An 18,080-nucleotide genomic window follows, 5' to 3' on the forward strand; every position below is an offset into this window, starting at 1 on the left:
GCTTGCATTCACCAAGTTAAACTGGTGGCAACACACAAAGGATTGGAAATTGATCAGGCTTTTATTTCCAATACGGAATTACAAAAAATAATTGCTTTATTGGCCCCAATCCTGATCCTGTGGATTGGCACCATTAAGAGCTTATCGTTCTTAAAGTTAAAGCTGGTCTAGCCACGGACACAGCCTGGCTACCTTCCTGTTTGTGTGTGACACACTGTGGTGTAATGCATTGCCTCGCCTGACACCTGAGTGTGATGTCACTCATTTTGATTGGCAGCTGCACTGTTTGGCCTGTTTTAATAGCTTCCTGTTTGGTGAATCAACAGCACCCCCTTGGGAGGGCTGTCGACCCCGGCACACACACACACAAACACACACCTACACACACACACACCCAGACTTAACACTGAGCTGCAAACTTCCTCAGTCTCCTTGCGATGTTTGCCAGCTGCAGTGGGAGCACCAGGTTAAGTCTGCTCAGCTCTTCACTAGAAAATATTGTATATAGAAGCACACGTAAAAATGGGTTTAAAGTCTGTCAACAGTCCATACCTGGCTCTCCACATGAGTCATTTTAAGATTTATGCCACGATTAAATGCTACTTAAAATCACAGAATGGGATAACACAGGAACCAGAACAGAGTCAGGCAAAAAAAGAAAAAAAAAGCTTGGAAAATAACTTTAACACGCATTATTTAGGTATGAAAACAACTAAAGATATATACAATATTTGTTCTGAACTGTATTTCTGAACTTTTGTTTTCAAAATAATGGAAAATATGTGCCACTCACTTTAAATATTATCCTCTTAAATGCAAAGCGAAATCCATGTCTAACAGTTTACCTTCAGTGACTCAAACATTAGGAATTTAGCTTGGGAAAGACTTTTTTTGGTAATGAACGCGAAGCCTAAACAACAAGTTTAGTTTAAATCTGAATACACAAGTTCGAAATAATCAAAGTTTAAAAAGACTCATTTTAAAAATGAATAAACGGAAAAAGAGAAAAGCTAAAAGTTAACGTCCCATTTCTAAACGCCTCTCAGCCAGTCACTAATCTGACCCATATGCAGTAAAAGGCAGCAGGCTTTCACCATGGAATAGAAGCAGAGCATTCACTGTGGTCCCAACATAAAGCCTCAGAGAAAGAAGAAAATAGACAAAGATCCTTTGTTTTCTTCACTTCGCTTTCACTAAGGCTCTGGAATCTTGCTGGCTAAGCATTTCACATCGCGATCTGTTTATGAATTTAGTCCCAGTCAGAATTCCTCAGTTGACACGACCGTGGTGTCTAATCCAAAAGCCAGGCTCTCTCTCTCAAATACAGCTCCCTGACATGGTTTGTCTCCCCGCTCCCCTTTACAGGAAGGAAACAGATAAGATCTATGGAGAAAAACGTACAAACAACAACAGAGCTCAGATAAAAAGCTACTTACTTGCTGTCAAACCGGAGAGGAATAGTGAGGAGGAAGTTCCAGCGGATCTTAATAGTTTTCAGCTGTGGGCCAGATGGTGCTACACTAAGCACTGCAGCAAGGAGAGATGATGGGGTTTGCAAACTCAACAAGATGTTTTTGCCTCGACACATGATACTTGACTTCAAACCCCAACTTCCTCCGCCCACAGTCAGTCCATAAGGATTCTTTTTTGGAGTTGTGCAAAAGAAAAAAGAGACCCCTTTGGACAGGAAGAGTTGCACTGAGACGCACCGAGGCAGAGCCAGGAGGTTAAAGTCGGACCCTTTAGCTACAGAGTGTGATTCATCATCACACTATGCACGCCGGCTACGACCTTAGGTCAGCACCTTGGCATCTATCAAAATAGCGTTACAGCCAAAACATCATGAAGTAGAAGTCACGAAACCTCCCCAACATGAGAGTGAATGACAACCTAATAACACCCTTTCCTCTCCCACTGCACTCGAAACACATTCAAGGATCAAAAGGCTGCAGCCCGGCCACCTGTATTGGTGTTATACAACTTTCAAATGTGACGCTAGATTGCCATTTTATCACAAGAGTCTGGGAAGCCTCAAAGTAAAGAGCAGAGGGATCCAAAAATAATCCACACTGTTGGAGCTAAAAAACACCTAAAAGTGAAGTCCAATTACTTTGCTCATGGAGGGCACAATGAAGAGTTTTTTTATGCAAATGTTGTGTCCTTTGGGTCCAATTATTATGCCTGTCACTGCATCCTCACAGGCTCTTAGGTGTTTCAATTGAATTGATTACTTTAAATGGCAATTTTAATTGAAATAAATGTCACTATTATCGCCAAAAGAGGCAACACTTGGCCCTCTCATGGATGTATTGCAATATTTATTAATTTGTGGAAAAAGTTCAAATATGATACACTAATAGCCTGCAGTTGGCAAGGAATAACACATTCATTGTAATGATGTTCCAAATATGTAATGAGGTCTAAAAGATAATAAAGTACATTAAACATACAATGGTCGTGGTGTTAGTATTTATAACAAGGTAAAACTGTTGGACACTGATCTATTAGATAGTCTAAAGTTGCATTGACATGATATGCAAAACGGCTCAGCGCTGGCACCAACCAATCAGAGGAGAGAACCTTGGCTGAGTGCCGACTCAACTGTGAACCTACAACAGTATACACATTATTACGTATTATGTCATCTTTTTATACTATGTTTAACGCACCTAAGTGGCTTTTGTGAAAGGTTACTGATGTTTAAAGTATTTCATTGCAACAGTAATAAATGAGTTTGAGAAGTCTTAGATAATTACTGTGTAACTAAAAAAGGGTTTGTTCTATAATAAGCTTTTGATGTTGTTGTATTTTGTAAATTGCTGTTTTTTTCGTGAATGCAATTGAATACAGAAAGTTTTCACTGACACAACTCCACTTTCACTCTTGAAATGTTGCACTCTTGGAAATATTTCCCATTTCTCAGGGCGTAACATTTGCAGTATTACAAACTGGTTTACACCAAAAAAAACGTTAGCTATGCAAATAATTCTGAAAATTCCACACTCGTGTATCAACAAAAACATTTGAGACTAGTAAACAAGAAGCACAATTACATTGTTTTCAATCAACAATAATTTTAAATCATTTTCCACTTATTTATTTATTCATTTCCATTTGTATTCTTTTATTTCGTGTTTGTTGCCTTTGTAATAGCTTTGTATATAGATTTGGATGAAAATGGAAACAAATATATAATGACAAAAGTGTGATTATGTTTTTGAAATAAAATGGAAATAAATACTAAGTTAAAAAAAAGATATAATAATTTATAAATCTAGACTGAATGCTTGCCACTTTAAGGAGGGGCAATTTTTGAAGAGTTTAAAACAATCTTTTAAAGATTGTAATAGAGAGGTGACGTCCCTCCCCTTCCGGGGACCTCCAAGGGACCTTATTTCGGAAAAAGTATGTATTGAAGTGGTTTTACACAAACAAATGTTCAAACGGGATCAAAAGATAATCTTTCTCTCTCCATTGACTTAAATACATGATTTTTCCGAAATAAGGTCCCATGGAGGTCCCCCGGAAGGGGAGGGACTTCGCCACTCTATAGGTATTTTATAAAAAATATAATTACACAAGAACAACATTTGTGTTAAGGATTGTCATTGAGAAAAGATAAAAGATTGTTAATAAACGTTTTAATTGACAAATAGCTCACATGTCTTGATACAATTGTTAGAGGCGCACAGCTGTCTGGCAGAAGTGGAATTTGAAATATTTGCATTGAGCTGGTTTTACAAGAATGTGTACATTCATGCTATCATGTTCCGATTAACCCAGCTTCCCCACATGTCTTTCTTTTTGGTGTCTATATACGCTGGGATCCGGAGTCATGGATGATCCTGCGCTCCTCTGTCCTGGATCGCGAGCCCTGGATCTTGAGTCGTGGCTGTGGTCCTGGATCATAGGTCCTGGATGGATATCCTCGTGGATTCATCTTCCTATTATACACACATGCATTTCCAAACATTTGGACTACCTATGTTGCAAATGTATTATCTTTTCGATGTACACACGGCATCTATTGCACGTCTGTCCGTCCTGGGAGAGGGATCCCTCCTCTGTTGCTCTCCCTGAGGTTTTCCCATTTTTCCCTTTAAACTGTGGGTTTTCTCTGGAAGTTTTTCCTTGTACGATGTGAGGGTCTAAGGACAGAGGGTGTCGTATTGTCATACTGATATTCTGTACACACTGTGAAGACCACTGAGACAAATGTAACATTTGTGATATTGGGCTATATAAATAAACATTGATTGATTGATTGATTGATTGATTGATTGATTCATGCAAATATAATAAGCGTAGTCCAGACCCAGATGAATGAATGTCTGCATTAGCATGGATGTGACTGCATGAGTGTGCTGTGTACAGTAGTTTGCACTTCAAAGAGTTGCTGTAACATTGGAGAATCATGTTTGGGAAAAATCTGCAAAAAAACTAAAAGAAAGACGAATTAGAAGGTAAACAAGGTCACACACAATTGCCAACCACTTCATAGAGGTCATTGGAAAGAGTGGAAGGCACTTCCTGTTCCTTAAATGGTCTGCGGTCTGGAGACTTAGCTTGGTCAGGGCCTTGGGTGGCGCTGTGTTTTTCCTGGCCAGGAGGCAGACCTTTGGTTGGGTTTTGCATGAGAGAGCATTTAGAGCAGGGAGGGTCTCTGGATTTTTTGGGCTGTTCTGTTCACGCTTTATTTTTCTATGTTTTTTTTTTGCACTGCCCTGTATCATTTCATGTTTTGCGTCTTGTATTAACAGGTGGGATGAGGGAAGTGGCTGGCCAAGACAATTTCCGGGAAAGTGGGGCCGCGGACAGAACTGGGGGTTAGAAAAAAGGAAAAGATTTGCTCCATATACAGATGAAGTGGAGAAATTGTAGGCCTACAAGGGAACACAGGGATTTTAGCCTTTGCAGACCATTTACGTGCACACACAAACCTATTTAACACTTGACAGGAAAGGGCTAACCCTAGAAGCAAATAGGGCCTCTTTAAGTAAAAGATATCTTATTGATATTTATTGGCATTGTTTTATATGGTCTTATGAGTGCAAGCAATAGAACAAAGTTCAAGATTGCAGCTAAAGTAGCATGACAGACACAACAACTGCAACGCATCTAGGTCAACTGTTGAAAACAATTTGAATGAGTCATCTTTCCAGACTTTGTTTGGTAACTAGGCTACGGCATCATATGTTTTCATTGTTTATGGTAAGCAAAATGTACAAGGACAAAAAGTCAGCTTTAAAGGTCTACTATTATACTGTTTTTCATCAATATATAATAGCTCTCAGATATATACAAAACATGTCTCTGAAGTGTTTGGCTGAAATACCAAACAGATCATTGCAGCATCCCATAATCCCCTCTGTTTCAGCCCATCCTTTTTCCTGAAACTTTCAGCATCTCTTTACACAGAGGGGACATGTTTATGTATAAAATACATGAACAAGTGGATTTTGCATAGGTCCCCTTTAATAGTGTTATAGTGAACAATAGCATACATAACTACACAGAATATACATCTTTATCTTCTTTCCGCACCAATGTTTACTGTCCTTATAGTTTACACGTTTACACAACTTCAGAAGAATCCAATTATTTCACTCCTGGCTTGGATGTGTGTGTGTGGGGGTGGAGAAGCAGGAATGTGCATCTCAATGAGAAGCGTCTCAGTGGATTTTCATTGAGATTTGCAGCCTCCACATGATTTGTGTTCCATCTAAGCAGTAATGCAAAGTAGCGGTGGTACAGACGGTGTATTTCCAGTTGGCATGGCGAGTAGTGAACGTCCCTGCACCACTCACTGCACCAACAGTTATTGTGACTGTAGCGTAGAGTAAAAGCTACCATTTATATCCAACACTACTGCTTTGAACACACTTAACTACATTACCACAGGCAAACATTGTGATAAAAGGATTTACCGGTTCTTGAATCAAAGCCTCAAGTAGCAGGAATGAAATGGGTTTACATTTCTGGCTATACTGCATAATAAAAAAAGTCATTCTTTGAACTCTAGATTTTGAGACCGGACTTTAGAAGCACTGTTTTGTCCTTTTATCATTGTCAATGTAGTCCGTTCATCTTTGTAACAAGACCGAGTAGGAAGAACAAGCACAGTGGTCTCACAAAGCTTGTTATCAAATCATTCCCTGAAACTCAGATGTTTTAAACTTCAATCATAAAAGGCAGGATTTGTACAACTGCCAATCACGTGCAACATAAACACGGAAAAGTGTATTGAAGATATGATCTAACTACATGGTCTGTGAAGCTGTATAATAATGGTTGACATGCTTATGTTCAGTAGACGTAATGTTTATTATGGACACCATTTTAATTTAGCGTACATGCCAATACTTGCTAATAAGCACTGAGCAAAAAGCACAACCAAGGCTGATTGGAGTGTCAATAGTTTTGAACGTAATTCATGCATTTAAATGTTGATCTTATGATGACGCTTAAAGAGAAAATCTATGCATCCATCCTTTACCAAATCTAAAATCAAACCATCCAATATTTGTCGAGCCCCATAACTACAAATCTAAATTATTAAAAGGCTGATTTAGCTTGCATGATGCTAGCAGGTTGCTCAAACATAACAAAAATGTTCATGTCAGGGAAGCCTTTAAATGAGTACTAATACATAATATTACTCGATTCTTGATCTCTAATTCTATGATCTCTAATTGGTGGCCTCAACCAAATATTGGAAGTATTGACTTCATTAGATTTGTTCATAACCCATGTATGCATTCCAATTATTATACTACCATACCATTTATAAAGCCATACAAAGGATTGAGTATTTCCCAACGGATGTTAACAAATGCCTGGATATCCTTCTGTCTCCAGTTGTATTTAAAAGTATGCAACCAGGAATCTGTTCTTGCTATTCTTAACCACCATCCTCTGCACAACCGAAGAAAGGTCACATTGAACGAGCCGCCTAGAGAGCACAGACAGCCTAATGACAGTTCATCGCAATTACGCGCTACAGATTGCGACCGATATATGAGCCAGAGGGTCAAAGGCGCAAAGTCATGACTAAGTAGTACGTCCCAATTGTATGCACATGGCATGCAGCATACCCACTTTTTAAGGAGAGCTGCAGTACGTACTCAAAGTAGAAAAAGGCCATTTGGAACATAATACCTAGAGAAGTGCGAAGGGGAAACCACCAAAGTTAAAGTTGTTCTCGTGTGTAGTAGCCACTAGACGGCTTCAAGAACATTATTATTTTGTTGAAGTGATAGGGAAAAATCGTTAGACAGTAAACATTTTCTACCGGAAGACATGAGGCTCTAATTTGCTACTTCAACAATTAGAATATTCTAAAAAGCTAGATCTTAAATATTTAGAGGCCCAGAAGCTTTTTATGTATAGGGTATTATATATAACAGATACTACGGCTGCCAAACAAATGAGATTTGTATGGGCTATATCATGTACTGTAATGGCGGAAAAATTAAGTACCATACTAGTATACTCAACTCATGTTTACAAGTAAAACATAATGTCACCTGGAGAGCAATCTATAGAATGTTCTCATTGTAAAAAAGCAGTGAGTTGTTGGTAGGCAAAGTGCATTGACTCTCATTTAAAACAGAAACACGTCACACAGATCAATTTGCCTCCAAACTGTAGAACATGAAAACTCAATAGGTCATGAACTGCCCTTTTTTTCGCTGAATCTAGGAAACACTAGGAAGCTAATTAAAAGAGACAAGCTAAGCAATATTATGAGACACAGGGTGTTCGTGTTATCACTGCAGAGAAACACACTCTCTCTAGACAGCCCAAAAGGTCATATAATATCTGTCATGTTGTACTATTGGTATGGACTTCAGGTTTTCATCAACAGGAATCCTGAAAACGCCAACTCATTCCACAGTGACAGAAGGAGTAGAAGGACCCAACAGCAGCATTAGTGAAAGCTGAAGATTAGCTAGTTATTCGGTTACCTGATCTGGTTGCTTTAACCAGCTCAAGAGCGGTGAAAACTGAAAGAGATAAACCATTTTTTTAAGTTAAAGGGGACCTATCATGCAAAATGCACTTTGTGATGTGTTTTATACATAAATATGTGTCCCCGGTGTGTCGGGAACTCACGCAGCGTCAGAAAATAAAACCCTCTCTCTTTTCCTCCGTACCCAAATCTCTAAAAACGGGGCTACAACGGAGCTGATCCAGATTTGCGTCCGATATGACGTAATATTGGAAATGTAGGCTGGCTTTACACCCACAGCACTATCAGAAACGTTGCTATCAGCAATAAAGCTTTATACCCAAAATCAGCACTTTTGAAACAGGAAGTGAAATAGAGGGATATGAGGCATGGCTAGAACGAGTGATCTGTTTGGTATTTTGAGCAAAACACTTCATAGACATGTTTTTTATATGTTTTTTATATATCTGAGACCTATGCTGATGCCTGAAAATAGCATGATAGGTCCACTTTAACAATACAAAAATAGTCTCTTTTTCCTTATTTTAGACTATTTTAATCTTTTTGCACTTTGTAATCGTTTTTTGTGTGTATTTAGCCTCTTTTAGCATCTGTTTGCACTTTTTTAGAGTACAACTCAACGTTTTAGTTCTCTAACTCCTTTTCCCATTTCCTTCAGACGTTGATGTAGACGCTTCTACAACTATGTAGCCTATTACATACATTTAGGGAGGTGGGTATTATTCCAAGAGAAAAACTAAAATATTCAGATTTTACAAAATCATAGATTTGCAAGAAATACATCTGAATTTCTCTTAGATTAAAGTTACAAGAGAAAAACCTCTTTAAAACAGGGCAATATCCTTCGTTTGTCCATGACCATGGCGTTGTAGTTTCAGATCACCTCATCCAAATCAGAGTGTTGTTTACATGTGATAAGACCCAATCACTGCAATGGCTAAATCTGATTGCAAAATACTATTTGATTGGGTTATCCACGGCGGTTTTCAAATGGCAGCATTTGTAGCATGATGAGGTTGATCAACACAGAGCTAAAAGAGTATTTTACTTTTATTTATCAGGTGGTCAGAAACAAGACTCTCTCTGAAAAGCATTTGCATATATTTTCCATAGAATGATACAAATGCAATCCCTGTTGTGATAATAACATATTCTAATATATAGAGTATTAGACATCTGTAAAAAAATATATATTGCAAGTACATCAAGACAAGCAGTCTTTTTCTAACTGTAAAGTATCGACAGCCTTGGGAATCACTTCAACAGGTTTCTCTTGGCATTTGTTTGAGTAATGTGCAAGGAGGTATACTAATGTGTTTGAATTTTGACACTCTGTGTGACCAAAGGTTACATTAAGAAGAGTTTATAATTAGTTTCTCATCTTAAATTATTGTTAGTTTAAATGTTTGCTTTGGTCACACACACACACACACACACACACACACACACACACACACACACACACACACACACACACACACACACACACACACACACACACACACACACACACACACACACACACACACACACACACACACACACACACACACACACACACACACACACACACACACACACACACACACACACACACACACACACACACACACACACACACACACACACACACACACACTGTCTTAGTGCTTTTAGCAACGATTGTTCCATGTTGTAGTCTGGCAAACTCACAGGATTAACATTATTTAGCTAAAACTGAACAATTTTGCAGACAACAGAAGTCTTTCAGAGGACATCATTGAGGGTGATCAGCTTAAATTGGAGGGCTGAATGTGAGACACATATTTTGTATTAGGTATTTGCAAACAAGTCAGGGAGGAACAGATTATTTTGTATTTCATTAAAATCCTGTGTGTATGTATAAGAGTTATCCCTCAGTAAATCAAAGATACACAATCTTCAGCTATGGTGTGAAAAGCAAACGTGTACTTTTATATAATAGCTAATGCTGTCAAAATTATCGCGTTAACGGCGGTAATTAATTTGTTGAATTAGTTGCGTTAAAATTAGGGCTGTCAGTCGATTCAAATATTTAATCGCGATTAATCGCATGATTGTCCATAGTTAATCGCGATTAATCGCAAATTAATCATGTTGCGCACTATCCGTGTTGACTTTTCGTACAATGTCCCACTGTCTGGCTTCCTGCATAAAGTCAAGTGCTCGGCGCAGTTGTGGCGAAATGTCGCTCCTCTGTTTTCATTTGAACAGCTCCTTATAGCTGTTAGCGCAGCTAGCTAGCACCAGATGCTAACAACAACAATGCACGTAAGGTCTCTCTCTCGCTCGCTCGGGCCACACATACACACACCCTCCCGGTCCTCCAGATGGCCAGTCGGTGCCTGCCGGTGAGCGTGGAAGTGTGGTCTGCCACAAGCGGGCGGCAGGAGCGGGGCTGTCAGCATCAGCTTGTAGATGGTATTTTAAACTCGATGCGCTCTGAAACTACGGGGCGGCCAAGGAAAAAAAAGTACACATGCGTTAATCGCGTTAAAATAATTAGTGGCGTTAATTTTTTTTTGCGTTAACGCGTTATTAACGCGTTAACTTGACAGCCCTAGTTAAAATATATAACGCATGCACAGAATGGCCCGCCCCATACATCCCACCAGTGGCAGCGCCAGGGTATGGCTGGGGTAGGCTACAGCCATACCAAGAAATGGCTTAGCCCCACCATGAAAAATGATGTTAAAGTAAGCAAAATAAAGTCCGCCAACTCGCGGAGTAAATTGCAGACAGCAGTTAGTAAGATTGATTTCAGTAGCCACTTGTCTGGAAATACCGAAGACTAGAAACGGTTTTGAAAACTTTTGTCACGTAGTGATCGTCTTCTCAATAGAACATCTTTGATAATGTCTTCTGGCCAATCAGAATCAAGATAACGGCGTGGTGTTGTTGCAGGAAGTCCCGACGGAGAATACTTTTGCTGTAGTACATCTCTATATACATCGCTACAACATTACGTCTTGATAGAAATCAACACGTAATGAAATAAGACCCCACGGTTTGATGATTGATAGGTGTGTGGGCTGTCTTTCATTTTGACACACAGAACAATGTTATAATAAACATACGTATACTGTATGTTAAATGGATATATCCGCCTTCTTTCATTTATCTTTCCATTCGCACAACAATATACATAAATAAATGGCATATTTTGGACTTAGTTCGAATGGTGATTAATCTGATTAAAATTTGTAATCGTTTGACAGCCCTAATAATAACGCTTTATCAAGACAGCTTAACTATAAGTGCCAATAGTTTGACAGTATAGTGAGTTCTCTACTCTGACAAGAGGCACTTTCACACCAAGTACTTTTCCCAGGAAGTGTTCCCGGAACTTAGTTCCCCGGAACTCTTTAGCTCCTGGAAGTATCTAGTAGCCTAGATCGCGTTCACACCGGAATAAGTCCCTGAGGGAGGATTACGCAAATGAAGCCGCTAACGTCACTTCTTCTGCTTTGGGTTTACTGGCAGGCCGCGAACAACTTCACTGCGTATACTGCATCCCGAAAATCGGCCCCCGAAGTCCCGGGTAAATCGCCAGAAGCGCCGACACCTCCTCATCACTCCACCGCTCCCACGTTTTATTTTGTGTTGCCATAAATTAGTCTCTCTCCGTTGGTGCGCTGGGCTAATGCTAATAATGCTAATGCAAGCAAATAAAATGGCAGCTTCACAAAACTTTTCGGAGTTCTACGGGGGGATTTGCAATTCACCCAGCCAATCAGAAATAGGAACCTTTTCCTCTCCAGGAAAGTACCTACTCTCTAGCAGGGACTGCAAAGGGGTGAAAAGGTTTGCATGAACTAGGTTCTAGTTCCAGATCTTTTTGGTGTGAACGCAAAATCCCAAGAACTATCGGAACTATTCCTGAGAAAAGTACTCCGGTGTGAAAGCGCCTAAGGTCACTATTTTATTGAGCACAGCATTATTCGGCTCTTTTGAAGACAATGACGACATGTTTACTTCCTTGTGAGAAGAGCAAATAGTCATGCGTAGGTGAAACCGCAACCAAATATGGATTGTATGCTAACAAACGTTTCACTTATGAACTACCGATCCCTTTGAGTTAATTGTTGTAATATTCTAAAAGCCAACAGAGGACAGCAATTGATTTCATCCGCCCATATAACATGTTATGATTACACTATGTCGGAGTTACAAATGTTGACGTTTTTCTCAAAGATCCTCTTCTTAAGCACATTATGTTTTGAACGGTGGAAGTTCAAAGATGCTTCATCCCTCCAGGTTTTGGGAAAATTAGACCAGTGTTGAGTTAGATTCTACCCAAAAGCAAAATTAGAAAGATGGACAGCCCTTCACTGGCTTCCGGTAACTGCTAGAATCCACTTCAAGACAATGGTACTTGCGTACCATACTGCGAATGGATCTGGCCCTTCCTACATCCAGGACATGGTTAAACTGTACACTCCAGCACGTGCACTCCGCTCTGCATCAGCCAAACAGCTCGCTGCACCCTCACTGCGAGGGGGACCCAAGTTCCCATCAGCAAAAACACGTGGGTTTGCTATCCTGGCTCCAAGATGGTGGAATGAGCTCCCCATTGACATCAGGACAGCAGAAAGCTTACACACCTTCCGGCGCAGACTGAAAACTAATCTCTTTCGACTCCACTTCGAGCGATAGAACTATTAACAAAGCACTTATATACTAATAAAGGACTGGCTTACCTAAAGCCAGTTGAGTAGCACTTGAAATGTTTTTGCTCTATGAAGCCTGATGTACTTATATGATTCTGTTTTCTTCAAGTTTGTATTTTGTTGGTCGAACGCATTTATTGTAAGTCGCTTTGGATAAAAGCGTCAGCTAAATGCAATGTAATGTAATGTAATGGACAACCACAGCCATGGTCCAAATGTATTCTTACAGTGTTGACTACATGCATACATACAGGCATACATTTAAATATATCCTTAGGGTAACATAAGTTTCCTCTAAATCTAGGCTAAACTGGAAGTGAGTACTATATTGAGACTCTGAAATGTAATGAGTCATGTCATGTGTGGTTTTGTTCCACAGTAAACAGTCTGAAGCTAAAACAATGTCGTTGTCACAATGGAGTGGTGCAGGAATGAGTCTTAAAACCCCAAAATGAGAAAGCATTTTACCACTTCAAGTTCCCTTGTGGATGCCTAACATATGAGTCCGCCTTAGTGGAGGTGACGTGAAGTCATGCGACTTTTTGTTCATAGCATTAGCTATTTATTTCTTGCAAGTTAAATTATGTTTCAAAAATCATAAAAGTATTGTTAATATGTGGTAGATATCCTGCTGACCATCACATGTACATTTATCCAAAATATCTTACTTTGTGTAAAATTCAATGGAAAAATCCCATTGCTTTTTGTAAAGGGACAAAAAGTTGTGATGCTAACCTTCATGTCGTGCTCCACAATGAAATCATGCAAAAGTCATGCTGAGTGCTTTTTCGTGTTCCATTTCTATAAGCTGTTCGGAAGTTGATGTACCAGTTCCTAACAAACAAGAATTTGGAAAATGTTTTCTGGTGTATATTCAGTTTGTATATTTGGGTTATGACTGATTGTTTATATTTCTTGGGAAAGGTCCTTGTGACTCAATCATTGCAGAGGTGATAATTATGTACGGTAACTAACCTTTCTTTGGAATTTGATCTTTGCACTTGAAATAAAGGAAGTTGTTTGTTTGCTTTCGGATTAACCTAGTTTTGACGAAATGTTTACAGGGGGTGAAGTTAAACTTCAGTTTAAGTTGAACATCACCAACAACAACTTGGTATATTATTCTTTGTATGCAGGTCTAGGACTAAGCACAATTGCACACCCTTGTAAAACATTAACGCACAAACCAGATGTTTCATACGAGCGAAAGGAAAACCTTCTACCACATCATTTAGAAAAAGTCCAATGTTGATATGCTTCATGAGGATTGAAAGTAATAGAGAGAGGAAACACACTTGTAGGGAAACCAAATTGCAGTGGTTCAGCATATCCACACACTGCCCACAAGTCAAGGATATGTCATGCTTTCTTAAGTAAAGCATAAACAGACAAAAACCAATTCCCTTTGAGATTAAGATACAAATGTCAGAAAATATTGCTTGAGACAACGTGTTGTATTCCACAGAGAAAAGTTGTGGATTGCAGAGGTGGTAAGTCAGTTTAAAAACTCCATCCTTTGACAGAATCACACTTTTGCCTCAAATCTTTGTGACTTCAGATCCCTGATATTCCCAGGTAAACGATACATCTCTTTGGGATATACGATGTGCAAGTTCAAACATTTCATAGATCTTTAGCGTATCATTTAGATGTGAAGGATCCGAAGGAGTACAAATATCCTTCCAGTGGTGTGAAGGAAATATGTTTCAGGCTGTTCTGACTCTTACGTATTTATCCCTGCAGGATGTCTTTGTAAGATCTGATGGAATAGTTTTCACTCTTTATGGTATTTAACCAGCAAGAAAAAGTGGTGCAACCTACTTCCATTAGCAAAGGAAAAAAACCCAAAGCAACCCTCTATTCACCTTTAGACAATTATTAGACAATGATTTAGTCTTTTATGGTATATTATCTATTTAGTACAGGGGCCAACAAGTGCAAACGTGCTACAACTGCCCAAAACACTTCCATTAGGAGGACTGCATGCAGCATTTAGAAAACATTCACTAACTTGAAGAAACATGCCCAGCCTTTACTAAAAGCGCAGCATAAATAAAACACTGCAAATAAAGAAACGCTGCAAGAAGCTCAAAAAGGAAACATGTCAAACAGTGACAGTTGGCCAACTTTATAATCCCTGAACGTCAATGAGCGTTCCGGTCCCAGCTGTGAGAGTCACTTTTTTAGCAGCCTCTGCTTCCCGCTGTTTTTGGAGCTTCTTGCATTAAACTGATGTTCATTTAAAGTTATTCTAGTACATTTGCACTTGTAGGCAACCATAGAATATTTATAATATTTTTGTAGGTTCAATACTTGGGAGGTTTAGCAAAATAATCAAAAGTAACTCTGCTGAAAGTTTTGTACCAAGGCTAAAAATAGTCCAATTTGGAACAGACAGGGCAATGGCCACTAAAATGTATGAGCTGCAATCTCTGAACTCATTATATCTTTCTTGATGGTGGTCATTATGGATTCAATTTGTGGCAAAGCTACTTGATGCAAATGAGCACATATAAGATAAGATAATGCCTAATTTGCATATTAAATCATAACATTAGGGAACACTTTTAATATGAAATATCATTTTATTAGTGTAAGTAATCAACTGGGGAGGTTTAATTGTGTGCAAGTTGTATGTATGTAAAACTTTTTATATATTTCAAGAACAGACATTTTCAAAATTCTTGTTTTTTTGTTGGTCTTGTAGAGTTAACGTTTCTTCTTTATATCCTCACTGGCTGCAAAACAAGTCTGTCCCAAGGCCTCTATACCTGGAGGCACAACAAGGTTCTTACTATTAACGTGGAAGTAAGGAGAACTACCACCAAGGCCCTCCCACCAACATCCGGATGCTCAGATAACATTGCCTTTGTTCCAGCAGGACACTTTTCAAAGGAGCTTTCTGTAAGAAGGGAATTGAACCAGCCGGACACATCTCAGAACTCAAATAATCACAGACCAGATTTGATCATGTGGTTAAGCTCACAAAAATCCCTGTACATTGTTGAATTAACAGTACCATAGGAGGCTGCAGTTGATGAAGCCTACGATTGAAAACGGTTAAAATCCTCGGACATAGAGGCCAAAGCAGTACAACCAGGCTGGAAAACACAGAGTGGAGATCGGCAGCCTCGACCACCAGGCTTCTGAAAGGCACAGGTGTACGAGGGCAGACACTCTGACAGGCCGTCAAGTCGCTGGCAGAAGCTGCTGACCTAGGCAGCAACTGGCTGTGGCTGAAAAGGAGGGATTCCAACTGGGCTGCAAGGTAACCAGCATGAGAGGGGGGGGGGGGGCTTGAGCCCTCTGGAGGAGTCGTGGGCCTGTCATCAATGAAACACTGAGGAAGGACGATGCCCACCTGATGAACCCAATTAAGTTATTAACCCTTCATCCACTTAAGAAATTAAGAAGGAGCCGTTTTAAATGAGAGATTGTACAGTCAAGTCCTACAGTATGAGCTCAACCAGATGGAATTGTGGATATGTTTTTGTTTCACTTCATAAATCAGTAAATACTGTCGACAGATGTAGCTGTCTGTAGGAATAACATTTTCTATTAATAAACCCTCTTGTAAAATCCTTCAGAATATAGATAGGAATGGAAATGGAGAGTAAAGAGTGGTTTGTGTAAGTGTTAGTAAGTGGAGATTCAACCCAGTCTCACGGCATTTTGTGTTATAGCCATTAATCTATTGATTCGTGTTCACCAACACGATTTTTCCATTTTTTTTCGTGTCACCCAGAACGATTTTAAAAGCAATGTAAATAATAACAAATTAGAAGGAAACAAATATTAAAAAAAATACATATTTCAGTATTCTCAGCCCCATTTATTTTCCTCGCGGACGGCAACAAAAGTCCGACATTATACAATTTAAAATAAAAACAATAATCGTGGCTTGATATTGAGTAAGAACATGTTTTTATGAACCACACAGCTTCCGGTCTTCCACGACCCGACCGGACAAAAAGACGTGCTGCAGGCACGAAACATGCTACCAATAGAAATACATGCTTTTAAAATCGTTCTGTGTGACACGAAAAAAAGGGGAAATGGTGTTGGTGAACACGAATCAATAGATTACATGTCGTGACTATAACACGAAATGCCGTGAGACTGGGTTGGGAGATTACTCACTCAGAATATGAGGAAAAAACGAATTTAGAGAAAACAGCCTTTAAAGATATTTATTGGGAAATGTCATATAATTTGCAAGACAAATTATATAGGCATATAACTAACTATGTGGGCTGTTGCTGAAGTTGCAAGTTCCATATTTGCTGAATAGGGAGTGTCTTTTTTAAAAGTAGTGCATCACTGATGGGTACGAGACACATCATCAGTTTTAGAGATAGATCACATGGATCTGTCAAGGGCCATCATCTATAATAAATGGATTATTACGCTGCATTACAGACAGGAACAAGTGCAACAGCCTTTTTTAAATCCAAAACTATGTTATAATGTATTCCTCCTATGATTTTCCATCTGGAATACACAGTTTCAAACTCTCTTGGACACTCAAATACGAATTGAAGGTGTAAACCAGGAAAATAAATGAAGGAGAATGTTTTCCTTCTGACAAGGGAAAACAAATCATTAAAATGTCACATTAAGCTGTTTATTTTAAGACGTTTTTATTTTCGTGTCTGCATATTTCTCCTATCCATCCATCCATCCATCTTCTCTCGAAGATGTTTCTTTATTTGCATGTGTTTTGGCACATTTGGGTTTTTATATTTGCATCGTTTTTTGAAAGTGCAGCATGTTTCTCCCAATGTAAGTGTTTTTGGGAGTTGTAGCACGTCCGTCCCTATCGGCCTCAGGTAGGCATTATCCATAATTAATGGATTCTCATGCTTTATTACAGACGGCAACAAGGGTGTTCACTGCCTTTTTATAGTCCAACACGAAAAACATTTCTCTTTAATCTCCTATCTAGAATATACCCTTTCAAACCCTTTCAGATTCTGAGATGTAAATAAGGTTTCAAAGTGTCAACAAGGCCATTTCTACCGAGAAATAAAGGAAAATCTTAGTACCAGTGAGGCAGAAAGTAATTCTGCAGGTAGCAAATACATGTGCGATTGCCTCAGGATTGCCAGCATGTTTCACGGGGAATAAAAATGCCTCTTTTGGCTGATGGAACACACTCATAAATCTTAAAGAGGGAATTCAATGGTCCATTTATGACCCAATCCTGCCTCGATAATTCACTTGTAATATACGCTTCTGTTTCTGCGTGATAAGGCATTTCTGAGCTTCAACATCAAATCTGAAAAAAATGATTTAAACCGAGCAATATTTTAATGTCTGACATGTCGTGACTAAACTGGGAGGCTCTATTTGGAATAACGGTTTGGATCATGTTTACTTTAAATGAAAATATAATAAGAAGTAGAGGAGCCACTCACAGA

At 39.1% G+C, this 18,080-nt stretch overlaps 1 protein-coding gene across 6 annotated transcripts in view; it reads right to left on the bottom strand.

Moving 5' to 3' along the window:
* The window catches only part of LOC117549523 (PTB domain-containing engulfment adapter protein 1), a 154,670-nt gene that overhangs the window by 61,574 nt on the left and 75,016 nt on the right, over window positions 1–18,080 (bottom strand). Inside the window, exon 1 of one of the 6 annotated variants that reach the window (XM_034221516.1) lies at window positions 1,437–1,560. The exons of the other annotated variants lie outside the window; for them this stretch is intronic. The gene's annotated coding sequence lies outside the window, so the exon portion shown is untranslated. Of the gene's footprint in view, window positions 1–1,436; window positions 1,561–18,080 lie in introns of those variants that run through there. 6 annotated transcript variants of the gene reach the window in all.

Source organism: Gymnodraco acuticeps, unplaced genomic scaffold (assembly GCF_902827175.1).
Source record: "Gymnodraco acuticeps unplaced genomic scaffold, fGymAcu1.1, whole genome shotgun sequence".
Lineage (NCBI taxonomy): Eukaryota > Metazoa > Chordata > Actinopteri > Perciformes > Bathydraconidae > Gymnodraco > Gymnodraco acuticeps.